The sequence below is a fragment of the Pongo abelii genome, chromosome 9, assembly GCF_028885655.2.
Source record: "Pongo abelii isolate AG06213 chromosome 9, NHGRI_mPonAbe1-v2.0_pri, whole genome shotgun sequence".
NCBI lineage: Eukaryota > Metazoa > Chordata > Mammalia > Primates > Hominidae > Pongo > Pongo abelii.
In genome coordinates this window covers 56,643,070-56,669,746 of record NC_071994.2, presented here as the reverse complement: position 1 = coordinate 56,669,746, position 26,677 = coordinate 56,643,070, and the positions used below count along the sequence as shown (strand labels likewise).

Genomic DNA, 26,677 nt, shown 5'->3' with positions numbered 1-26,677 from the left:
CTCTTCACCTTGGCCACTCCCCGTTAATCTCTGCTAGTGGGGAGCAGGGTTGCTAGAGGGAGACTGGAGGACTGGAGAAGGAAGAAGGGACTTATTCCTTACTGTTTGCTTGCTGTTCTCTTGCAGTTCCTGAGAGCATCACACTGGCAACATTTCTTCACCCTGGCAGCAAAAGTTCCTTCTTGTAGCAACTGTTAATCCAGTTGACAGTTTTCCCAACACTTTCAAGATCAGCCTCCTATGCCCCTCAGAGATACCAGCACCAGCTAAGCCACCTCTCACCCTCCGGTCTGTTACAATAACTGGCATCATTTCTGAAGCCAGACTGATACACAGGAGATCCAATACAAGATGAAAACAAGAACTCAAAGGGTGAGGGTGGAAGGACATCCTGGGACAATAGTTATGAACCAGACTAGTAGATTGCTTAAATTGATAGCCCCAGCTGGTGACCTTCCCGTATCTATATTATTTGTAAAGTGACTTTTCAGATTCTTCCATCAAGACATGGAGTCTATTTTTGTACCTCTTGAATCTTGGCTGGCCTTGTGACTTGTTTAGCCAGTACAAAGTGATAGAAGTCACAGTGAACCATTCTAATCCTAGCCTCAACAGGCTTTACATATTTCCTTTCTCTCAGATCCTTGCCTCCACCACCAAGCCTGGGCTAACCTGCTAGAAGGATAAGAAATCATACTATCCAATAGCCACCCACCAACCACCTGCCCCAAGCACAGCTACTTAACTAAGCTGCAATTAACTGCAGATGTCTGAAGGAATCCTGCCAAGACCAGGAGGACCATTCAGTTGTGCTCAGTCCCAATTGCCAACCTGAAGACTTGCGAACTAAATAAATGAACTGAATAAATAACTGATTGTCGTTTTTTACTGCTAAATCCTAGGGTAGTTTGCTTTACTGAAATAGCTGATACACAGGCCTAGAGAATAATGAGTTCACATTGGAGCAGAGGAGTTGGAGGCTCGCAGATGGAGATCTTCAAGAAAAAAAGTGGTATCGTTAGATAAGCTAATATGTTTCAATATATTGACAAGAATATTTACATTTCTAGTGAAGATTAAGAAATGATTTACTTTTAGATTCATAGAAAGCAAGGCAATTGGTTATCCGAAACATTGTACAAGAATGAGAATGAAATGATAATGTTTTGAATGTCTCATCTATGAATAACAGTCACATGGTCATAATAAAGCAAACAATGGATATTGTTTTAACTCCAATTTATGATAGATAATGACATTGGAAGGCTCAGAGGAGAGGGCTTGTGTGTACATGTATGATGGAAGGGGAGGTGGTGAAATGGAAGAAACCCAAATCCTACTTTCCATAGTTAGAAGTCAAGAAATAGCAGAACAATCATGTTAATTAGAAGCGTGGAGAAAAGCATCAGAAGAAACAGCCAAAATATTCAGTAGACGCTTCTATGGAGTTGTAATTGTTAGTGGAGTAAATTGGGGCAAAGGAAAGTGCCTTTTTTAATTAATTAATTAATTAATTAATTAATTTATTTATTTTGAGGCAGAGTCTTGCCCTGTTGCCCAGGCTAGAGTGCAGTGGTGTGATCATAATTTGACAGTGATTTCTCATTGCAAGCATTGTGAAACGATTCGATGTGACTTATGTGTGTGTATAACAGAAATAACATTCAAGTTAAAAAATGAATGGGCCAGGTGTGGTGGCTCACTCCTGTAATCCCAGTACTTTAGGAGGCCAAGGTGGGAGGATCACTTGAGCCCAAAGTTTCTAGACAAGCCTGGGAAACAAAGTGAGACCCCGTCTCTACAAAAAATTAGCCAGCGTAGTAGCACACACCTGTAGTCCCAGCTGAGGTGGGAGCCTGGGAGGCAGAGGTTGCAGTGAGCCGAGATTGTGCCATTGCACTCCAGCCTGGGTGACAGAGTGAGACCCTGTCTCAAAAAAAAAAAAAAAAAAAAAAAGAAAAAAGAAAAAGAAAAAAAAGAAAAGAATAGACTGTATGGATTTTCTTCCATAGTAGTTGCCACTTAACTTGCCCCTTGGGTGGTTTCAGCAACCACGCCTTTTCATGATACTGTTTTTACTAATGGAAATGCAGACAGTATTCATCAGTAATTCTCATCAGGCTGCTAGGGTGTCGCTCCCAAATCCAATCATTGAGTCTTTGATTCTACCTCCTAAAAATGGTGATCAACCCCTTTCCATCACCATGCCTCTATAAGAGCTCAAGACACCAGCATCCTGCACCTGTACCTCTGCAGCATCTTCTCAGTGACTTTTCTTCCCTCTCATCTTCCCAGTACCCTTCAAATGTTCTTCACAGAGCTGCCAGAATGAGCTTTCTAAACAAGTCACCTCAGGTCATTGCCATATCTAAAATCCTTTATTGATTTCCCTTTGTCTTTAGAACACAGTATAAACTCCTTGGGCACAGCTTTTCATGCTCTGGGCTCTCCAACCCCTTCCAGCGTCATCTCTTGCCATCTGTCAAGCTAGTCTCTAGCCATACTCAGCGTCTTTCCACTCTTCATTTTGTCATGTTCTGGTTTTCTGCCAAACTTTTGCATGTGTGATTCCCTCTTCCTAGAACATGATTCTCTTTTCTGGCAGGCATTGTTTGTTGCCTACTCAAAATTCAGTCTTTCCTTTCTATTTACCAACAGAATCCTGGAAATCTCTTAGTCTCAAGGAAGGTAGGTGCAGACCCTGGTCTAGAAGTGACATATAGTCCAGTTCTAGCTCATGATTTTTTAAAGGAAGTTGTTTCGTGACATCTTGAGAGATTTCTCCTTTACAAGAAGAAGATATGTAAGCAAACCTTTCAGCCCCATACTCCCCTAACTTTCTCCCCTAAAAATTGATTACGAGACCTGCACTTGTCACAGACCAATAAGAGAAAGGAAAGTGATGTAGACCAGAAGTCTGACTTCCTAGATCCCCTGGACCAATGCTAGAAACCACTTACCGCCAGACATTTTGTTACATAGAAAAACAATTCTCTCTTTGTTTATGTCACTGTTGGCTGGGTTTCTGTTACTTGCAGCTGAAAGCATTTACGCTAGGTACAACCACCCTTCCCAAGCTAAATCCTGTTTGTTCTTCAGGACTCAGCAAAGTTACCACCTGGACCAGATTAGAGAACACTCTTCCCCAACCCTGTGTACCTGGAGCTTTTTAAATTATAGTATAATGGCTAAAAGTGCCATATCTAAAGCCAGACTGCCTAGGTTCATAGCCCAGCTACCAACAAGTTGGTGACCTTGGGCAAGTTATATATTTGCTCTCTTCCTCAGTTTTCTCATCTTTTAAATGGAGATAAGAATATTACCAACCTTATCTAATTGTCATAGGGATTCAGTGAGTTAATGCATGAAATGTACTTTGTACCTGGCTCCTAGTAATCATTCAATTAATGTTTACTGTTGTTAACACAAGCTTCCTCACAATCTTATCACAATAGTCTATTAGTCCTCTTCCCCGATAGGTCAAAAACTTAATGAAAGCAGAGGCTGCATCTATTTTATTGCTCTGTCCTCAGGAATACCTGGCCTAGAGATACGCCCAGTAAATGTTTATTGAGTGAATAAAAATATTATCACATACTGTGAACAATATATGAAAAGCAAAACAAGTCAAACATTAACCCAATTGAAAAGGCTTTTTATTTTTTTCCCGCACGTGAAACCAGTGAAGGGAATTAAAAAATCAGCAACTTAGCTCTAGAAGGCTGCTGCAGGAGAAATTCTCATTGATGGCTCAAAGGACGAAATATCCAGGTGCTTTACTAGCCCCCAGGACAGTGAGATTCACTCAATCAAGAAAATTACCTAAGCAGCCAAAAGTTATTCTTAGAGTCAGTGTTGGGCCAATTGTCCATAAGCATTTTACCTTTGCCTTGTCCAAGTTTGCCTTCTAAAGATAGAGTCTGTAATCAAAGATAGGTTGTGGAAAATAACAATGAATCAAAGTGCACCAATTTGAGATAACCATACCTCTAGTATCTTTCTTGTTTCATTTTGATTCACAGTGCTTTTTCTTGCCACTGACAGCCAGTGGGGCAACTCCTACTCTTTGATTTTTCTTCTTTTTCTCTTTCTCTCTCTTTTTTTTTTTTTTTTTGGATCTTGTTGCATACTAACCACTCTCTGTCTTTCAACTCATCTTTATCCCTTACTTAGTTGGAGCTTTATGATAAAGTTATTTTTTGGGGTGTGTGTGTGTGCGTGTGTGTGTGTGTGTCCAGGAAAGTAGGGAAGAAAAAAAATCCAGCTGAAGGATGGTTGCATACAAGTATCTTCTGGTGAGTGAGCAGTTTTATTCTGTCATGTCTGACAGGTAAGACAGGCCACCGTGCTTTTTAGGTCTTCAGAAAGCTTCTACCATCGATCTTCATGATAATTTATGATATATCTTTTTCTTTCACCTTGAGCAATTATGGCATCTTTCTTTGCAGAAGCTCAGTAATTGGAAAACTGGTTTACAAATCTGGTAACTTTTTCTTCTTTAAAGACTTTTTTCTTATCACATATAGAGCAAAGAGAAAGAAAAAAGTATACATTTTAGTGAAACCTAGAAGGCTAAAAATTGAGTGTATCTAATATTCAAGCTTTTACCTTTCAAGAAAAACTTGAAGAAGGGCACAGGAATTTGATCATTTGGATAACTCAGGGCTAAAACCATATTCGTGATTTTCTTTTAAAAACGTATTTTAGGCCAGGTATATTGGCTCATGCATGCCTGTAATCCCAGAACTTTGGGAAACCAAGGTGGGAGGATAGTTTGTGTATTGTTCCTGGGTGTGTCCATGAGGGTGTTGCCAAAGGAGATTAACATTTGAGTCAGTGGACTGGGAGATGTACACCCACCCTCGACCTGGGTGGGGAGCATCTAATCAGTTGCCGGCACAGCTAGAATAAAGCAGGCAGAAAAAAGTGAAATGAGCAGACTCACTTAGTCTTCCGGCCTTCATCTTTCTCCTGTGCTGGAGGCTTCCTGCCCTCGACCATCAGACTCCAGGTTCCTCAGCTTTTGGACTCCTGGATTGGCATTACTCTGCGTTGCAAAGCTCAGGCAAAGAGTGGTAGAAGGGTGGCATGTTTAAATTCTGTAGTATTTAGAATCATTCGCCAGTGATTTGCCAGGGCCTCTCAGGCCTTTGGCCACAAACTGTGTCCAGGTTTCCAAGACTAGCTTAGGCAACATAGTGAGACCCTGTCTCTACAAAAAGTTTAAAAAAATTAGCTGGGCGTGGTGGTGCATGTCAGTAGTTCCAGTTACTTGAGAGACTAAGGTGGAAGGAATGCTTGAGCCCTGGAGGTCCAGGCTGCAGCAAGACATGATTGTGCCACTGCACCCCAGCCTGGGCAACAGAGCAAGATCCCGTCTAAAAAAAAAAAGTATTTTTAAAGACTTATAGCCTCTGCATTGATTTTAAACTACATTTGCAAGAGGGCATCAGCTCCAAGGATTACTTCATAACCAAGAGAAAATAATAACAGTAATATTGGCAACAGCTCACATTTATCAAGGATTATACTAAGCACATTACTTCATTCACTCCCAACAAATCCATGAGGTAGATTCTATTATTATCTCATTTTCCAAAAATATAACTAAAGCTTAGAGAGATTAAAAGTCATTTGCTAGAGATCATGGAGCTAGTAACTGGAGCTAGGAACCCAAATTAGGTCTAACTCCAAAGCCCATGCTCTAAACAACAGTGTGAACTCACATAGTATGTTTGACCAGCAGGAGAATCACCTTAAGAGGTTATCTGTACCCATTTCAAAACTGCCTCCAGCTTTCTCAGGGTTTCTTCCATCTAAGTGCTCCTGATTTGAGACCTGGTATTGATCAAAGAGGTAGCTACAAAGAGTTTAGGCAGGAGGTGCAATGTACAGTTGGCATATGTACTTTGCTTGCTCCAGAAGTATTTTTAAATACAGTGTAATTAGGCAGGTATTATACTTCTCAGCACTTGTTTCAGGGATGCTTCATATATTAATCTTGCCCACCTGGCCACTGTAGGCCTTTCAATGTGCCATGCCTATTTCATTCAGAGCTGGAAGCTCTGAATTCAGATTCGAAAAATTATTTAGTCTGACGCTTTCATTTCATTGGTTTTTGTTTGTTGGCTTATTTCTATGTTATACTATTGTTGCCTTGTGCATTTTATGTCTGAGTGTCTATGTATCAGCTAGCTTTCTCCAAATTATGTTTCAGTAACAAACAATCCCCCAATCTTAGTGGTTTACAACAATAAAGTTTTATTTCTTGCTTAGATTATGTATTAGTCAAGGTTCCCTAGAGGGACAGAACTATTAGGATAGAAGTATATATGAAAGGGAGTTTATTAAGGAGTACCGACCCACACAATCACAAGGTGAAGTCCCTCAATAGGCTGTCTGCAAGCTGAGGAGCAAGGAAGCCATTCCAAGTCCCCAAACCTCAAAAGTAAGGAAGTTGACACTGTAGCCTTCAGTCTGTGGCCAAAGGTCCCAGAGCCCCTGGCAAATCACTGGTGAATGATTCTAAATACACAGAATTTAAACATGCCACCCTTCTACCACTCTTTGCCTGAGCTTTGCAACGCAGGGTCATACCAATCCAGGAGTCCAACGGCTGAGGAACTTGCAGTCTGACGTTCAAGGGCAGGAAGCCTCCAGCACGGGAGAAAGATGAAGGCCAGAAGACTCAGCGAGTCTGCTCATTTCACTTTCTTCTGCCTGGTTTATTCTAGCAATGCTGGCAGCTGATTAGATGCTCCCCACCCAGGTCGAGGGTGGGTGTACCTCTCCCAGTCCACTGACTCAGATGTTAATCTCCTTTGGTGTTAATCACCCTCACAGACACACTCAGGAACAATACTTTGCATTCTTCAATCCAATCAAGTTGACACTCAATATTAACCATCACAGATTATATACATCCTTTGGGAATTGGCCATGACTGTGCTCTATGACATCTTCACTTGCGGATATAGGATAAAGGGAACAGCTTCTCTGTAGGATATGCTGTTCTCATGGCAGAAGGAAAAGATAGACAGAAGAACCATTTGATGCCTTTAAGAATTCTGCTTGGAAGTAATTTATCACTTCCACTTACATTTTATTGAGTAAAGCAAGTCACATGGCCAAGCACGATGTCCATTGTGTGTAAAGTATCATTTTCTATAGGTGAGAAGGGCCAGCTAAGAGTTTGAAAAAAAAAAAGTCTTAATCTACTTCCTTCTAGTCTTTTCGTAAAAAGAATATTATTTTTCCTATCGAATTAATACATGTCTACTACAAAAAGTTCAGAAATACAGAAAATGTAAAGAGATAAAACAAAATTCAGCCCACCTCTTACCTTCATAGGCACTCATTGTTAATATTCACACCATTTCCTTCCAGTCCTTGTTCTAAGCACTTTATTTTATTTTTTTAATTTATTTTTTATTTTTATTTTTTGAGACGGAGTCTTACTCTGTCACCCAGGCTGGAGTGCAATGGTGCAATCTCGGCTCACTGCAACTTCTGCCTCCTGGGTGCAAGCGATTCTCCTGCCTCAGCCTCCTGAGTAGCTGGGATTACAGGCACCCACCATCACGCCTGGCTAATTTTTTTTGTTTTTAGTAGAGAGGGGGTTTCACCATGTTATGTAGGCTGGTCTTGAACTCCTGACCTCAGGTGATCCGCCTGCCTCAGCCTCCCAAAGTGCTGAGATTACAGGTGTGAGCCACTGCACCCAGCGTTTTTTTTTTTTTTGTTTTGTTTTTTAACAGAATAAGATCATACTGTAAGTTTTTGTTGCCTAACACTGAATCTTAAGTACTTTCCTATATTCTTAAGAACAGCTTTATAGAGCCATTGCAGTACATTGAGCTCCATAGAGACAGCACCGGAGAAAGTGAGCGTTTCAGTCAACTTCTCAGAGTTTTCTAAGAAGTGCTCAGAGAGGGGGAAGAACATGCCTGCTAAAGAGAAAGGAAAATTTGGCCGGCCGCGGTGGCTCACACCTGTAATCCCAGCACTTTGGGAGGCTGAGGCGGGTGGATGATGAGGTCAGGAGATCCAGACCATCCTGGCTAACACGGTGAAACCCCGTCTCTACTAAAAAAAAAAACAAAAAATTAGCCGGTCGTGGTGGCGGGCTCCTGTAGTCCCAGCTACTCCGGACGCTGAGACAGGAAAATGGCTTAAACTTGGGAGGCGGAGCTTGCAGTGAGCGGAGATCGCACCACTGCACTCCAGCCTGGGCAACAGAGAGAGACTCCATCCCAAAAAAAAAAAAAAAAAAAAAAAGAAAAGGGAGGAAAATTTGAAGATATGGCAAAGGCGGACAAGGCCTGTTATAAGAGAGAAATGAAAACCTATATCCCTCCCAAAGGGGAGACAAAAAAGAAGTTCAAAGATCCCAATGCGCCCAAGAAGCCTCCTTGGGCCTTCTTCCTGTACTTCGCCGAGTATGGCCCAAAAATCAAAGGAGAACGTCCTGGCCTGTCCATTGGTGATGTTGCGAAGAAACTGGGAGAGATGTGGAATAACACTGCTGCAGATGAAAAGCAGCCTTATGAAAAGAGGTCGGCGAGCTGAAAGAAAAATACGAAAAGGATATTGCTGCATATCGAGCTAAAGGAAAGCACGATGAAGCAAAAAATGGAGTTGTCAAGGCTGTAAAAAGCAAGAAAAAGAAGGAAGGGGGGAAAATGAGGAAGATGAAGAGGAGGAGGAGGAGAAAGATGAAGAAGATGAAGATGAAGAAGATGATGATGATGATGAAGATGAAGATGATGATGATGATGAACAAGTTGGTTCTAGCACAGTTTTTTTTTGTCTATAAAGCATTTAACCCGCCTGTACACAACTCACTCCTTTTAAAGAAAAAAACTGAAATGTAAGGCTGTGTAAGATTTGTTTTTAAACTGTACAGTGTCTTTTTTTGTATAGTTAACACACTACTGAATGTGTCTTTAGATAGCCCTGTCCTGGTGGTATTTTCAATAGCCACTAACCTTGCCTGGCATAGTATGGGGGTTGTAAATTGGCATGGAAATTTAAAGCAGGTTCTTGTTGGTGCACAGCACAAATTAGTTATATATGGGGATATCAATGAGACAAAAAGTTAAAAAGGATATCCAGGAATTGAACTCAGCTCTGCAACAAGTGGACCTAATAGACATCTACAGAACTCTCCACCCCAAATCAACAGAATATACATTCTTCTCAGCACCACATCGCACTTATTCCAAAATTGACCACATAGTTGGAAGTAAAGCACTCCTCAGCAAATGTAAAAGAACAGAAATTATAAAACACTGTCTCTCAGACCACAGTGCAATCAAACTAGAACTCAGGATTAAGAAACTCACACAAAACCGCTCAACTACATGGAAACTGAACAATCTGTTCCTGAACGACTACTGGGTACCTAATGAAATGAAGGCAGAAATAAAGATGTTGTTTGAAACCAATGAGAACAAAGACACAACATACCAGAATCTCTGGGACACATTTAAAGCAGCGTGTTGAGGGAAATTTACAGCACTAAATGCCAAGAGAAAGCAGGAAAGATCTAAAATTGACACCCTAAAATCACAATTAAAAGAACTAAAGAAGCAAGAGCAAACACATTTAAAAGCCAGCAGAAGGCAAGAAATAACCAAGATCAGAGCTAAACTGAAGGAGATAGAGACATAAAAAACCCTTCAAAAAATCCAGGAGCTGGTTATTTGAAAAGATCAACAAAATTGATAGACCGCTAGCAAGACTAATAAAGAGAAAAGAGAGAAGAATCAAACAGACTCAATAAAAAATGATAAAGGGGATATCACCACTGATCCCACAGAAATACAAACTACCATAAGAGAATACTATAAACACCTCTACGCAAATAAACTAGAAAATCTAGAAGAAATGGATAAATTCCTGGACACATACACCCTCCCAAGACTAAGCCAGGAAGAAGTTGAATCCTGGAATAGACCAATAACAGGCTCTGAAATTGAGGCAATAATTAATAGCCTACCAACCAAAAAAAGTCCAGGACTGGATGGATTCACAGCCGAATTCTACCAGAGGTACAAGTAGGAGCTGGTACCATTCCTTCTGAAACTATTCCAATCAATAGAAAAAGAGGGAATCCTCCCTAACTCATTTTATGGGGCCAGCATCACCCTGATATCAAAGCCTGGCAGAGACACACAAAAAAAGAGAATTTTAGACCAATATCCTTGATGAACATTGATGCAAAAATCCTCAATAAAATACTGGCAAACCGAATCCAGCAGCACATCAAAAAGCTTATCCACCATGATCAAGTGGGCTTCATCCCTGGGATGCAAGGCTGGTTCAACATATGCAAATCAATAAACGTCATCCAGCATATAAACAGATCCAAAGACAAATACCACATGATTATCTCAATAGATGCAGAAAAGGCCTTTGACAAAATTCAATAGCCCTTCATGCTAAAAACTCTCAATAAATTAGGTATTGATGGGACGTATCTCAAAATAATAAGAGCTATTTATGACAAACCCACAACCAATATCGTACTGAATGGGCAAAAACTGGAAGCATTCCCTTTGAAAACTGGCACAAGACAGGGATGCCCTCTCTCACCACTCCTATTCAACATAGTGTTGGAAGTTCTGGCCAGGGAAATCAGGCAGGAGAAAGAAATAAAGGGTTTTCAATTAGGAATAGAGGAAGTCAAATTGTCCCTGTTTGCAGATGACATGATTATATATTTAGAAAACCCCATCATCTCAGCCCAAAATCTCCTTAAGCTGATAAGCAACTTCAGCAAAGTCTCAGGATACAAAATCAATGTGCAAAAATCACAAGCATTCTTATACACCAATAACAGGCAAACAGAGAGCCAAATCATGAGTGAACTCCCATTCACAATTGCTTCAAAGAGAATAAAATACTTAGGAATCCAACTTACAAGGGATGTGAAAGACCTCTTCAAGGAGAACTACAAACCACTGCTCAAGGAAATAAAAGAGGATACAAACAAACGGAAGAACATTCCATGCTCATGGATAGGAAGAATCAATATCGTGAAAATGACCAACTGCCCAAGGTAATTTATAGATTTAATGTCATCCCCATCAAGCTACCAATGACTTTCTTCACAGAATTGGAAAAAGCTACTTTCAAGTTCATATGGAACCAAAGAAGAGCCCTCATTGCCAAGTCAACCCTAAGCCAAAAGAACAAAGCTGGAGGCATCACGCTACCTGACTTCAAACTATACTACAAGGCTACAGTAACCAAAACAGCATGGTACTGATACCAAAACAGAGATATAGACCAATGGAACAGAACAGAGCCCTCAGAAATAATATCACACATCTACAACCATCTGATCTTTGACAAACCTGACAAAAACAAGAAATGGGGAAAGGATTCCCTATTTAATCAATGGTGCTGGGAAAACTGGCTAGCCATATGTAGAAAGCTGAAACTGGATCCCTTCCTTACACCTCATACAAAAATTAATTCAAGATGGATTAAAGACTTACATGTTAGACCTAAAACCATAAAAACCCTAGAAGAAAACCTAGGCAATACCATTCAGGACATAGGCATGTGCAAGGACTTCACGTCTAAAACACCAAAAGCAATGGCAACAAAAGCCAAAATTGACAAATGGGATCTAATTAAACTAAAGAGCTTCTGCACAGCAAAAGAAACTACCATCAGAGTGAACAGGCAACCTACAGAATGGGAGAAAATTTCTGCAATCTATTCATCTGATGAAGGGCTAATATCCAGAATCTACAAAGAACTCAAATTTACAAGAAAAAAAACAACCCCATCAATAAGTGGGCAAAGGATATGAACAGACACTTCTCAAAAGAAGACATTTATGCAGCCAACAGACCCATGAAAAAATGCTCATCATCACTGGCCATCAGAGAAATGCAAATCAAAACCACAATGAGATGCCATCTCACACCAGTTAGAATGGCTATCATTAAAAAGTCAGGAAACAACAGGTGCTGGAGAGGATGTGGAGAAATAGGAACACTTTTACAGTGTTGGTGGGACTGTAAACTGGTTCAACCATTGTGGAAGACAGTGTGGCGATTCCTCAAGGATCTAGAACTAGAAATACGATTTGACCCGGCCATCCCATTACTGGGTATATACCCAAAAGATTATAAATCATGCTGCTATAAAGACACATGCACACGTATGTTTATTGCAGCACTATTCACAATAGCAAAGACTTGGAACCAACCCAAATGTCCATAAATGATAGACTGGATTAAGAAAATGTGGCACATATACACCATGGAATACTATACAGCCATAAAAAAGGATGAGTTCATGTCCTTTGTAGGGACATGGATGAAGCTGGAAACCATTATTCTCAGCAAACTATCGCAGGGACAAAAAACCAAACACCGCATGTTCTCACTCATAGGTGGGAATTGAACAATGAGAACACTTGGACACAGGAAGGGGAACATCACACACCGGGGCCTGTCATGGGGTGGGGAGGGGGAGGGGGGAGAGATAGCATTAGGAGATATACCTAATGTAAATGATGAGTTAACGGGTGCAGCACACCAACATGGCACATGTATACCTATGTAACAAACCTGCACGTTGTGCACATGTATCCTGGAACTTAAAGTATAATAAAAAAAATAGAATGGCTTTATAATACTTTATTCTAGGGCTCTACACCTTAAATTATTTGATTCCCCTACTTTAGTCTACATTTTGTTATTGTAGATGGTGTATCCTTGTGCATAAAATTGTGTTCACATTTTAGAGTATCCTATTTTTTAGAAGAGACACCTGGAAGATTAACTTCATTCTTCAGAGGAAAATTCAGTAGTCAAGAAAGAATGTTGCTGAAACATAATACTCGTGATCAAAAGGCGGACTGTTACCAAAAGAGAATTGGAAAGAAACTACTACAGAATTTAAATATGCCAGCCTTCTACCACTCTATGCCTGAGCTTTGCAAGGCAGGGTAACACCAATACCAGCCATCAATATGAATGATTCCCTTCGTTCCTAACCTTCTATGATAATTGAGTTCTAAAGTTTTTATTAAACAAATATGCCCTCAGGTCCTAGAGTTAATTATAATTCCTAGTAACTGATAATATAGGATGGAAAAGACTGAAGAATATCTGGTGGTTTGGTGCCAGACCAAACTGTGTGGACTTTGGTTTCACTGTGTGGAGTTTGGGGAAACAAAATCTAGATCTAACTAAATTTTAAGTTTTGCTCGAGGCATCAAGGTCTTAGCTTATTTGGAACATTAAGGATAAGATAAAACCTCTCAAGATATATTGGTCAGGGTTCTCTAGAGAAATAGAACCAATAGGATATATACAGATATTCAGAAAGAGATTTATTATGAGGAATTAGCTTGTGTGATTATGGAGGCTGAGGAGCCCCACAGTCTGCCATCTGCAAGTTGGAGGCTGAGAAAAGCCAGTGGTGTAGTTCTAGTCTAAGCCTGAGGACTTCAGAATCAGGGGAACCGATGGTGCAGGTCTCAGTTCAAGTCTAAAGGCCTGAGAACCAGTAGCTGTGACGTCTAAGGGCAGGAGAGGATGGATGGCCCAGCTCAAGAGAAAAGTTGAATTCTCTCTTCCTCCTCTCTTTTGACCTTCTATTTATTTATTTATTTATTTATTTATTTGAGATGGAGTTTCACTCTTGTTGCCCAGGCTGGAGTGCAATGTTGTGATCTCAGCTCACCGCAACCTCCGCCTCCCAGGTTCAAGTGATTCTCCTGCCTCAGCCTCCCGAGTAGCTTGGATTACAAGCACGCACCACCATGCCTGGTTAATTTTGTTTTTTTAGTAGAGATGGAGTTTCGCCATGTTGGCCAGGCTGTTCTTGAACTCCTGACCTCAGGTGATCCGCCTGCTTCGGTCTCTCAAAGTGCTGGGATTACAGGCATGAGCCACTGTGTCTGGCTGACCTTCTATTTAGACCCTCAACAAATTGGATAATGCCCACCTACATTGGTGAGGAAAATCTTCTTCACTCAGTTTACTGATTCAAATGCTAATATTAATATTTTCTGAAAACATCCTCACAAACATAACCAGAAATGATATTTTACCATCTATCTGGGCAACCCTTAGCCCAGTCAAGTTGATATATAAAATCAGCCAGGCATAGTGGCATGTACCTGTAGTCCCAGCTATTCAGGAGGCTGAGGTAGGAAGATCACTTGAACCCAAGAGTTTGAGGTCAGTCTGGGCAACATAGTGAGACCTAGTCACTGAAAAATAAACAAATAAGCAAATAAACATCACAGGACAAACAATGATCATTGCAGTCCACTCCTCACTCCTATCATGTGGAAGTAAGTAGTTATGTGCTAAGTTGGGAGGGGCATGACATTGGTGGGAGGGAACCTAAGACATGATTGTAATTTGGGATTTACAAAATCTTTGTGAATACCTCTTGGAGCCAGACCTGTTCTGAGATGTTGCAATGGTGCTAAGGATGCCGTGTAACCAATAACAATCTCCCGAGACTTTGCCAAAGGGCTGAAGGTTTCTAACTTAAATTACATTGTCCTCCAGACCCTAAAGCTCACAGCTTTAGTTATTGGGGCGGGGTGGTGTGAGGAATGGGTCCTGGACCTCAAAACAGAGTGGCCTGCCTAAAGGTGCAGAGCTAGTCAAATGGGTCAATTGCCTCTCTTCCTCTTCTACTCACCTATGTATCCTCCCATTCCAAGTGGCTATGTTAGAGATTCCAGCCCATATAACTCTCCAGGTTCCTTAGACAACTGTCACTCGAAACTAGTACATGGAACATCATTGCCATAAGATCTAGGCCAGTTTCCCTAAACCAGCATAAAGGACATTCCTTGATCTGGCACCACCTGTGTTTCCAGTAAATCAGAATGTAAATGCATAGCCGTGAGAAGGGGCTACTGTGAACTCCAGAATTATAAGAAGGACTAGATTAATACATGTAACAGACGCTACTAAGAGATAATGTGCTGGTCTGGTCATTGGGCACAGATGTCCCCACAAATGGGTCAGGCAGTGCTTTGTCTTCACTTTGGTGTTCTGGCACCAAACCACCAAGTAGAAAACTCCAGTGAGCCAGGGAGTCTCTTCCCCTAAGATATGGAGGCTTCCTTCACCTGCTGTGTCTTTTCCCCAGTGCCCCAAAATATTAACCTTCAAGCCCTTTAGTGGGACTTCATGACCCCAGGTGCCCAGGCCCAAAAAGCGAACATGCATTTGTTGGCTTATTTAGGCCACCAAATTCCACTCCTAGATAAAGTGACCCTACAAATGACCTGAAATCTGAATCAACCAGATCTATATCCTCCTGTGGGGTTGGAGTAAAATGGAACAATGTGGGCAGGACTCCCATTTTTAGACACCAATGCTTAGAACACAGGCTGCTGCAGAATCACGAGAGCCCTGTCTATAGGCTATCAAGTGGTTCCCATTGAAACCACTCTTGCTCTGTTGACATCTATAGTTTCTGGATGCTCAGCCACCATTTTTCTTCTTCTAGTAAAAACGCCCCAATTTTCTCTTTGGAAACCACCACTCCTCCCTCTCTGTCCAACAGTTTGGATGAAACTGACCCCATCTCTCTTCCCAGCACCAATTAGCATATGCCATGCCTGGCTGCAGTAATTGTTTCAGAGCTGGGACCAGGCCCCACATCACTAACTGAGACACAGTTGAGGGTTATTTGATGGATATACTGAAAGGTGAAATCTCTCTCTCTCTCTGAGGCTGATAGAGCTGGCCAGTTTCTGTTCTTGCAATGAAATAAGCTTCCACCATGAAAACACACCCCTCAGTGCCTGCCTGTCTTGTCCACTAGTCGGTGAGTGCCTCAGAGTAGTGAGACTATCAAGTTAACCTCCAGCTGCTTTTGCACAAGTTCAGCATCCAGGTATTTCACATGTTAATTTAATTAATGAACTTCGATGCCTTCCCGAAGACCTCACCTTTCATTATGAACACAAACATGAAGCAAAGCCTTCTTCTTTTTGGCGAGAAGTTGCAGAAGAGGAAATGGTGTCCTATGGGCCACATTCTTGCCATCCTTGATGCACTTCAACCTCACTTCACTCTATTTTATGGATGAGGAAACTGAAAAATAATGGACAATATTAATGGGAGGCAATGTGCATGAGATGATTTTGAGGTGGTGAGATTAACCTGGACTATCCAAGTGGTCCCTCAGTGCAATCACATATGTCCTTATGAGAACATGGCAGAAGGTTGGGCATGGCGGCTCATGTCTGCAATCCCAGCACTTTGAGAGGCCAAGGCAGGAGTTCGAGACCAGCTTGGCCAACATGGCGAAACCTTGTCTCTACTAAAAATACAAAAATTGGTTGGGTGCAGTGGCAGGCACCTGTAATCCCAGCTGCTTGGGAGGCTGAGGCAGCAGAATCGTTTGAACCTGGGAGGTGGAGGCTGCAGTGAGCTGAGATCATGCCACTGCACTCCAGCCTGAGTGACAGAGTGAGACTCTGTCTCAAAAAAAAAAAAAAAAAAAAAAAAAAGAGCACGGCAGAGATGTTTCACCTACAGAGAAGTGATGTGAGGATGAAAGCAGAGACTGGAGTGATGCAGCCCCAGGCCAAGGAATGCAGGCAGTCACCAGAAGTTAAAAGAGGCAAGGAAGGGCTTCTCCCCTAGAGACTCTGTGGGGAGCACATTTCTGTGAACACCTTGATTTCAACCCAGTGATACTGAGTTTGGACTTCCGGCATTCAGAACTGTGAGAGAATAAATTTCTGTTGTTTTAAGCCATCAAGTTTATTGCTAATTTGTTACAGCAGCACTCCATTTCCAGGAACCAAAATCTGTATGAGTTTCTTATGGCAGCTGGGGTTGTTGGGAGAATTAAGTGGGTTAATACAAGCCCTTAGGATGGCGCTTAGAACCGTAGTTGTTTTATGTTTTCGTTAATATTATTATTATAGGCATTGGAATGTTTTCAGGAAATAAAAATTTGTAAGCGTCCTTCAAGAGGAGCCCAAGGGTGTTCTGGGGTGAACTATGAATTCCCTGAATTTATATGTGAATTCTGATGTATTTCATGTATTTTTAAGGTATACTCAAATATAGTAATATGTGTATATGTGTGCTTGTAGGGTAGGGTGTGTATTAGTTTGCAAGTAACAAGATATCATAGACTAGGCAGCTTAAATAATGGAAATTTATTGTCCCACAGCTCTGGAGGCTGAAAGTTTGAGATCAGTGTATTGGCAGGGCTAGGTTCTTCTGAGGGCTGTGAAGGAAAGATTCATTCTAGGCCTCTTTCCACGGCTTGTAGATGGCCGTGTTTTCTCTGTGTCTTTTCACATCATCTTTTCTCTAAATGTGTCTGTCTCTGTGCCCAAATTTCCTCCTTTTATAAGGACACAAATCATATTGGAATAGAGCCTACTTTAATGTCCTCATTTTAACTTAATTACCTCAGTAAAGACCCTGTCTCCCCATAATGTCACATTTTGAGATACTGGGGGTTAGGACTCCAATATGTCTTTTTTCAGGGGACCCAGTTCAACTCCCAACATTGTGTGTGTTTTCATAGCTTTCTTCATATCTCAAAAGTACCCAATACACATGCATAGGAACACTCGCCTATAGGATTAAAAACCCTCTTAAACGATGAAAGCTCAGAGTGTGGGCAGCAGGTAGTGAATGGTTTTGGGGTGGAGCTTCCAGGCCTTTAAGGTTCTCATCTCAATAAACAAGTGCCAGCTTTGCTTAAGTATCCTTAAGCCATGCTTGGAAGGAGGCAGTTTATTTGAAAGCAGCACCACAGTGGGAGAAGCACAAACTGTCGAATTATCCCAATCTGCCTTGGCATCTAGGCTCTGCTGCCTCAGGTAACTCACTCAACCTTTCTGAGACTATTTCTTGGTATGAAAAATACCCCCTACCTTGAGGCTATGGATTTAAAATGCCAAATATGGTATCTGGATCCTAGCAGGCATACAAAGAGCCAGCCTCATTATAGGTAAGGTGTGATTGATGAGCACATACTCTGCTCTGCCTCTGGGAGCCCCACTAAACAGCAGCACAGAGTAATGGAGTAGTGCTGGTGACTGAGGCTCTGCCCTTAATCTCAGACACGTACTGCTGGCCTCGCATAAGTGACCTTGGCAGGCCTGGGTGATAGAAGGTGGCTTTCAAGAAAAATGGCTTATTGGTCTTCTGGTCAGTCAATTAGGGTGGCAGGGGATCTCGTCAGTTGCATGGATATTACCTCAGTTTGACAAATGGCTGCTTGCTTCCACCTGGGGCAGACTCAGGTTGATGTTGTGTGAAGGCCTGGCATGTTAGTCAGGGTAAGTCTAGGCTGCTATAACAAAGAGACCCCAAATGACAACCACTTAAACTAGATAAGGGTTTATTTGTCTTTATGTCATCGTTAAGAGATAAGAGGGGCTGGGGTGGTAGGCAGCCTGCCATTCTTAACATGTGGCTCTGACTTGTAGGTCCATAGTGGCAGCTTCAGCTTTCATCCTCCCCCAGCCAACAGGAAGGGAGGGAGACACATGCTTAAGCTTTTTGAGAGCAAGTCTCTGAGAGCACGTATCTGTTTGCTCACATCCTATTGTTCAGAACTTAGTGACAAGGGCTAGCCTACCTGTAAAGAAGGCTTAGATATGTCATCTGTAACTGAATTGCCATGTGTCCAGCTAAACTCAATTATTATGGAAGAGGAAGAGAACAAAAAGTGGGGAATACAGCTAGCAGACTATCGCATCCAGTTCACTGGCATTTTTTCTCATTCTGGGCCTATCAGTAATCCTCTCCTTAGGGAAGTAACTTTTTGTTGTTTTTGTTTTTTTGAGACGGAGTCGTTTTTTTGAGACGGAGTCTCGCTCTGTCACCCAGCCTGGAGTGCAATGGCGCGATCTTGGCTCACTGCAAGCTCCACCTCCCGGGTTCACGCCATTCTCCTGGCTCAGCCTCCCAAGTAGCTGGGACTACAGGCACCTGCCACCACACCCGGCTAATTTTTTTGTATTTTTAGTAGAGACAGGGTTTCACTGTGTTAGCCAGGATGGTTTCGATCTCCTGACCTCGTGATCTGCCTGCCTCAGCCTCCCAAAGTGCTGGGATTACAGGTGTAAGCCACTGCACCCAGCCAGGGAAGTAGTAACTTTTTTGATAATTCTTCATTTCAAGAAACACCCACCTTCCCATCCCCCACAACACACGCACATACAAGGACATTTGAATGATTTAAAATGGATCTGTAGGCCTCAGGTCCATGAATAGTTGAGATCCAAGTTCTTAGGATTGCATGATATTTCACAATTTACCCAGCTCTCTCAATTCCATTATTTTATTTCATCTTCACCTCAGCTTTGAGAGTTAGGCAGAGCAAGATTTATTATCTCCATTTTACAACTGTAGAAATGAAATCTCAGAGAAGCTAGTAATTTATCCAAGGTCACCTGATAACTTAATTTAGGGCTATTTCCATTCAGAGCCAGGGAAAAAGATTGTAAATTGGAGCTCAGTTCAATTGGAACAAATTCATTCATTCATATTAGCAATTCTAGGAAAGTGGTGATTGAAAGTAGTTGAAAATCAGGAGAGAAAGTGTACCTTTCTCAGGGATCTTCCCACCTCCTAGTACCTCTCTTCTGACCCCTCTGAAGTTCAGGCACATCATGTTCTCTTCTGGCAGCCCAAATCTCTCTCTCCTGTTTGAACACTCCACCAAAATGGTACAAAACTGTCTTTATTTCTCTCTTCACTAAGGTTTTTCTTTATGGATACTGCAAATGTCACCTAGCTATAATGAGGAAAGCAATGTAATAAAGTTTATACCAGGATGAAAACGTGTAATTAGTTATTCTAGGAGTAGGTTACATTTAAAAAACAACAACAAAACAAACAAACAAAAGACAGCTTGGTTAGACTGGGGGCAGTGGCTCACGCCTGTAATCCCAGCACTTTGGGAGGCCAAGGCAGGTGGATCACTTGAGCCCAGGAGTTCCAGACTGGCCTGGGGGAACATGGTGAAACCCCATCTCTACAAAAAATATAAAAATTACCCGGGTGTGGTGACATACATCTGCAGTCCCAGCTACTCAAGAGGCTGAGGTGGGAGGATTGCCTGAGCCTAGGAGGTTGAGGCTGCAGTGAGCTGAGTAAGTCTCTGTCAAAGCAAAACAAAACAAAACCAAACCCTAGTTATGATACTATATGAATTTTGAATTGGTGATAGTGGCGTAGTACAAATCTTTGTGTTCAGGAGGTTCTTTGGGCATAAGGCACTCTTTTCATTGCTGTGGTGCCTAGCTGCTATGCCTGACATAAAGTCTGCCTTAAAATAAGCCTAAGAGGGCCTGGCATGGTGGCTCACGCCCGTAATCCCAGAACTTTGGGAGGCCGAGGCAGACAGATCACCTGAGGTCGGGAGTTCAAGACCAGATTGATCAACATGGAGAAACCCTATCTCTATTAAAAATACAAAATTAGCCAGGCATGGTGGTGCATGCCTGTAATCCCAGCTACTTGGGAGGCTGAGGCGGGAGAATAGCTTGAACCCAGGAGGCGGAGGTTGCAGTGAGACAAGATTGTGCCATTGCACTCCAGCCTGGGCAACAAGAGTGAAACTCTGTCTCAAAATAAATAAATAAATAATAAGCTTAAGAGATCATAGGAGAAAGCTATTGTTAATTAATCTCCTATTATGTCTCAAGCTCTCTCCTGGGCACATTACGTGCATAACCTCAGTCGAGCCTCATAATAATACTGTCAGGAAAGGGTGATTGTTCTCATTTTAGATAATAATAAGAATGCTACCATTTTATTTAGCATTTACTATATGTAAAATAAGATATGAAATTTGTAAGATTAAATAAATTGACCAGTGTCACATAGCTAGTAATAAGAATTCAAATCCTGAGCTCTATGATTTGGAAATTGGTGCTTTTTTTTTTTTTTTTTAACAGCTTCCTCTGATGCCTGAAGTTCTACCACTGAAATATTCTTTGGGCAGAGGCACTGCTGTGGATTTCATATATTTATCCTCCCAGTCCACTTTTAATCAAGAGTCATTAGTAGAGAGAAAAGATTTAAAGTATATTGACTGATGCGTTTTACATAGAGTTGACCCCTGAACAACGTGGGAATTATGGGCACCAAACCCCTGCAGTGAAAAATCCAAATATAACTAACTTTCTTTCTTTCTTTCTTTTTTCTTTTTCTTTCTTTTTTTTTTTTAGGCTCTCTGTCACCCAGGCTGGAATGCAGTGACATGATCATGGCTCACTGCAGCCTCTACCTCCTGGGCTCAAGTCATCCTCCCACCTCAGCCTCCCCAACAGCTGGGACTACAGGAACGTGCCATCATGCCAGGCTAATTTTTGTCTTTTTAGTAGAGACAGGTTTTGCCATGCTGCCCAGGCTAATCTCGAATTCCTAGGTTCAAGTGATCCTCCTGTCTCAGTCAACCAAAGTGCTGGGATTATAGGCTTGAATCACTGTGACCTGCCTGAGAATCCAGGTATAACTTCCTAAAACCTAACTACTAATAGTCTACAGTTGATGTGAAGGCTCACTGGTAACATAAACAGTTGATTAACACATTTTCATATGTTGTATGTATTATCTACTGTATTCTTACAGTAAAGTAAGCTAGAGTAAAGGAAATGTTATTAAGAACATCATAAGGAAGAAAAATTAAGATTTCCTGTTCATTAAATGGAAGTGGATCGTTGTCAAGCCATCCTTGTTGTCTTCACATTGAATAGGCTAAGGAGAAGGAGGAAGAAGAGGGGTTGATCTGGCTGTCTTAGGAGGGGCAGAGGCTGAAGAGGTAAAGGAGGCAGAAGGGGAGGCCGGAGACAGACACACTCAGTGTAACTTTATTGAAAAGTAACACTGGTTTTTTGTTTGTTTGTTTTGTTTTTTGAGATGGAGTCTTGCTCTGTCATCCAGGCTAGAGTGCAGTGGCACGATCTCGGCTCACTGCAACCTCCACCTCCCGGGTTCAAGCAATTTTCTACCTCAGCTTCCCGAATAGCTGGGATTACAGGCACCTGCCATCACACCCAGCTAATTTTTGTATTTTTAGTAGAGATGGGATTTCACCATCTTGGCCAGGCTGGTCTTGAACTCCTGACCTCATGATCCACCTGCCTCAACCTCCCAAAGTGCTGGGATTACAGGCGTGAGCCACCGCACCTGGCCAACACTGTATTTTGTATTGAAGAAAACCCATGTATAAGTGGGCTTGCATAATTCAAACCCATGTTGTTCAAGGGTCAACTGTACTTTTACAATATTTATAATCATGTACAGCAAAATGTTCATTACATATTGAAGTATTTACTAAATATAGCTAAGTAAAAAATGCAGGTGTGAAACATATGAATTCTAGTATTATCCCAGTTTATAAGGAAAAAATGCATAAATAAACATAATCTGGAAGGATATTTACTAAAACATTCAGTGGTTTTAACCTTAAAATAGGATTAAAGTTTGGAAGTGAATATCTTGTTTATTGCTATTATTATTATTTAGTCTGTCAATCATCCCTCCTGCACTTATTCTGAGAACTAATTTGCTACCCCATTCTTTATTTGGAAAACTGCCGCCTCTTCTCCAGGTGATTTTGATGAAGCTTCCATTCACAGCATGCTGCCTGCCCACCACGTTTGAGAGGCAGACATGTGGCCAAATTTGGACTTATTAAAGTACTGAGCGATTGGCCTAAGGAGTGGGGAAGAAAGTAAAGGTGAGCATAGCAGCTGCTTTTGATGTTCCAGCCCATATTGCTTTGGCCCATCTGCAAGTCCACCTGCAGTCGTGTTGGACAATTTCTGGCATGCTGACAGCTCCCCACCTCAAGCCACCATGTCTCTCTGTTTCTCTACCTGTCACCTTTTTCCAGTGCTATAGCAACTTGCTCAGCCCAACTGTAGAGTGCCCACAAGTGCTGAGGATTTAATACTCTCAGGAACAATCCTCAGCCAATAAGGGGTGGGAGTCTGTGGACAAATCACCTTCTAGCTTCCCTGTCCCCTGGAGGGAAAACTTTGACATGTGTTCCACGTGGGACCTCAGAGGGACCCCAGTGAGCCTGAATCCAATTGTCCACAGAGGTAACTTACTCATTAATGCACTCTTTATTGACTCTTCTCGTTTCCCTAACTACCTCATTGGGACTCCCAAATAATCTACCTGCATCAAAGCCCCCATCTCAGTCTCCTTTCCCCAAACCTCCCAATCTGAAGTAGAGATATACTATTTCCCCTTGGATTATAATCTATGAGCATGGGAACCCAGATCTTTAAGTCACAAGACACCTACAACATGAGAGTCTGAAAACATGCAACGAATGGACCCACAGAGGCCAAGACTCCAAGAGAGAATCCTGTTGCTGTGGGCAGCCTGGATCCAGCCTACCTGAAGTCAGCTGCATTTTCACCTTGACCTGTCCATGACTTGACACCTAAGTGTCAGCTAGTTTTGAGTTGGGTTTCTATCCCTTGCAATTGAAAAAGAGTCCTGATAAAGTGATTTGTTTTCTTCTTTTTGCTTATTTTTTTTCCATAATGTAATACAAAAGACCTTGTAATGCCAAAAAGTGACAGAATAGAGTTCTAAGGGAAAAAATCACTCTAAATGTCTTTGACAGTGTCACCTTAATCACCCATGTGGGCGCAGCCCACCTTTTTCCCTTGGTATCAGTGAAACCAGGCCTTCGTGAAACAATGGAATCATTGAACCGTGCATCATCACAGACAATCACACTCCCCAAATGCTCTCACCGTGGGCAATGACAGAGGATCTTTCCTTTGTCAGTCCCACCAATCACCCAGACTCTTAAATGGTTTGGATGTAGCTTCTCATTTGGCCCCAAAGCTGTGCCCAAGTTAATGACTTGGAAAAGCATGTCATCATCCACATAATCTGCAGAAACCAGAGAGAGCCCTGAATCAGGCATTTTCACTGCAGAAGAAGCATTCACAAATCCTCCACATTTTAACAATGTTTGTATTATTTCTTGCAATTGTTTAATTAAATCCTGTGTAAACAGATGAGCTTATTTGCTTGAGTCCTAATAGTTGTAAAATTTGCATATTGTGCATACTGACAATTACAAATACTTGTATTTACCAAGTAATATTATTTTCATAAAAAATTCCTTTATGCTAAAGAGAAAACTGATTTATTCTTTATGGAAACATACTATGTTCTTTGTTCCCATGGCTTTTTTATAGCCAGAAGTATTCACAGATTGCTGAGCATCGTTAGGAAAAGGAATGAAAACAAAGCGCAGAGCACTGTCACTCTCTGCTCAGAGCTTGGCTACATCTTCATACGCAGCTCCATGTCTGCGTTTTGAAGGCAGTCATCAAAAAAACTGGTCCAGATAAGATGATCCAATTCTGAAAAATGTGCAATTCCTTTAGGGAGTAATTCCATAGTTAGGAACTGACACTAAGAATCAAAATTAGAGATATGAGCAAAGATGTATATAGACAGAAATATATATAATATATAGTACTATTCATTTTAAAAATTAGAAATGGCTGGGTATATTGGCTCATGCCTGTAATCCCAGCACTTTGGGAGGCCAAAGAAGAAGGATTACTTGAGCCCAGGAATTAGAGGCTGCAGTGAGCCATGATTGTGCCACTGCACACCTGCCTGGGCAACAGAGCAAGACCCTGTCTCAAAATAAAATAAAATAAAAATTAGAAACAGTTCAAATGCATAGTAACTGTTTACTACTTAAATTGTAGTATATTCATGCTATGAAAATCTATGCAGTAATTAAAAATGACGATGTAAATTTTATGGCAATGAAATGGAGCTATATCAATAATATAAGTGAAAAAAGATTATAAAACAGTATGAATAGCATGATGTCGATTTTGTAAAAACAAAAACTATGTCTCTATACATATGAAAGTCTAGGAAGCTCTACACCAAAATGTTAGTAGGATACTTTTTAGGCTAGATAAGAATGTGTATTTTTATGTTTTTTGGGGGGGAGATTTTCCAACTTTTTCATATTCAGCCCATATTATTTTTATAATCAGAAATATAATACAAATGAAAACTAATGAAATACAAAAATATGGTTTAGCAAAGACAGTAAGATGGCATGTAAGAAACTAAGAGGCTATTCTATGACTTTTTAAGTCGTTTATTCAAAAATACTACTGCATATCAGTACAAGTTGGAAAGAGGCTTAAAAAATTCATACATTTCTGCCTTTGAAGCATTCACAATTTAGAACAGTATTGTCCAGTAGAATTTTCTGCAATAACAGAAATGTTCTTTGTACTGTCTAATATAAGTAGCTGTTGGGCACTAAGAATATAGTTAGTGTGAGTGAATAATACAATTTTACATTTAATTTTATTTTAATTAATTAAAATAACAGTAGCCACACGTGGCTATTAGCTGTTGTAGTTGAAAAGATGCACATGGAAATAAATAATTACAATGCACTAGTGCTAGGGAAGCACAGAGAATGGAGATATTAACTTTGTTCATAAAAAACCTCCAAGAGGAGATACATGTTGGGCAGTCTTACGTATAGGTAGAAATTCATTCTGGAAGGAAGAGCATTTCAGGCAGAGGACACTGCAGTGGCAAAGGCATAGCGTTATGATGGGCTTGGCATTTTAAGGGAGGTGCAGTGTAAAGAGATAGAAAAAAGAACCCACTTGAAGAAAAGAAAAAAAAAAAAAACAGGCAAAGCTCATTTCCCATCAAGAAAGATGGGCAGAGGCCGGGCGCGGTGGCTCACGCCTGTAATCCCAGCACTTTGGGAGGCTGAGACGGGCGGATAACGAGGTCAGCAGATCGAGACCATCCTGGCTAACACGGTGAAACCCCGTCTCTACTAAAAATACAAAAAATTAGCTGGGCTTGATGGCGGGCGCCTGTAGTCCCAGCTACTCGGGAGGCTGAGGCAGGAGAATGGCGTGAACCCGGGAGGCGGAGCTTGCAGTGAGCTGAGATAGCGCCACTGCACTCCAGCCTGGGGGACAGAGCGAGACCCCGTCTCAAAAAAAAAAAAAAAAAAATGATGGGCAGAATGAAGTCCTTAGAATCACCTATTATTTTAAAAACCAAAGAAGAAAGATGGGCAAAATACATAAAGATTTGGTGAACAAATCCAGGAATATTAAGATGTGTAGAAAGGAGTCATCTGGGTACATCTCTAAGGGCATAGTGTCAGACTTCAGATAGTAATTTTCAACTCTGGTATCTCAAGGTAGAAGGAGCTCTTGCCAGGCACCATGCTAGAAGCTTTTATATACTTCATCTTATTTAATCAGTCAAAGGAACTCCATTTTATTGAAAAGGAAAGTGAGGCTCTGAAGATAAGTAAATGTTAGTAGCCACACATTGGCTGTTAGCTTCCCTAGAACACATAGTTAACAAATGGCTGAACTTGGTTCAAACTCATGACTAATGTTTACTACTAAAGCCCTATTTTCATGATATAATGTTACCCTCCACCCAGGAAGATGTTTAAACTGAAATAGAAACACCCTGAAATAGAATGTAGATTCTAAGAGATTATTCTAAAAGATTCGTAGATTATTTCCAAGCTCTAATGGTGACATTCCAAAGGACAACTACCATAATGATTAACTCTGGATTGTCTGCCAAAAATGGTAGGCATAGGTGGCCTCCTCCAGGCCATTGTTTGAAATGGTCTT

The 26,677-nt window shown here is 41.3% G+C and overlaps 1 pseudogene; it reads left to right on the top strand.

Annotated features, from left to right (window-relative positions):
- The first annotated feature begins 8,291 nt into the window (after window positions 1–8,291).
- LOC100435189 (high mobility group protein B1-like) lies at window positions 8,292–8,815 on the top strand (annotated as a pseudogene).
- The last annotated feature ends 17,862 nt before the right edge of the window (window positions 8,816–26,677 follow it).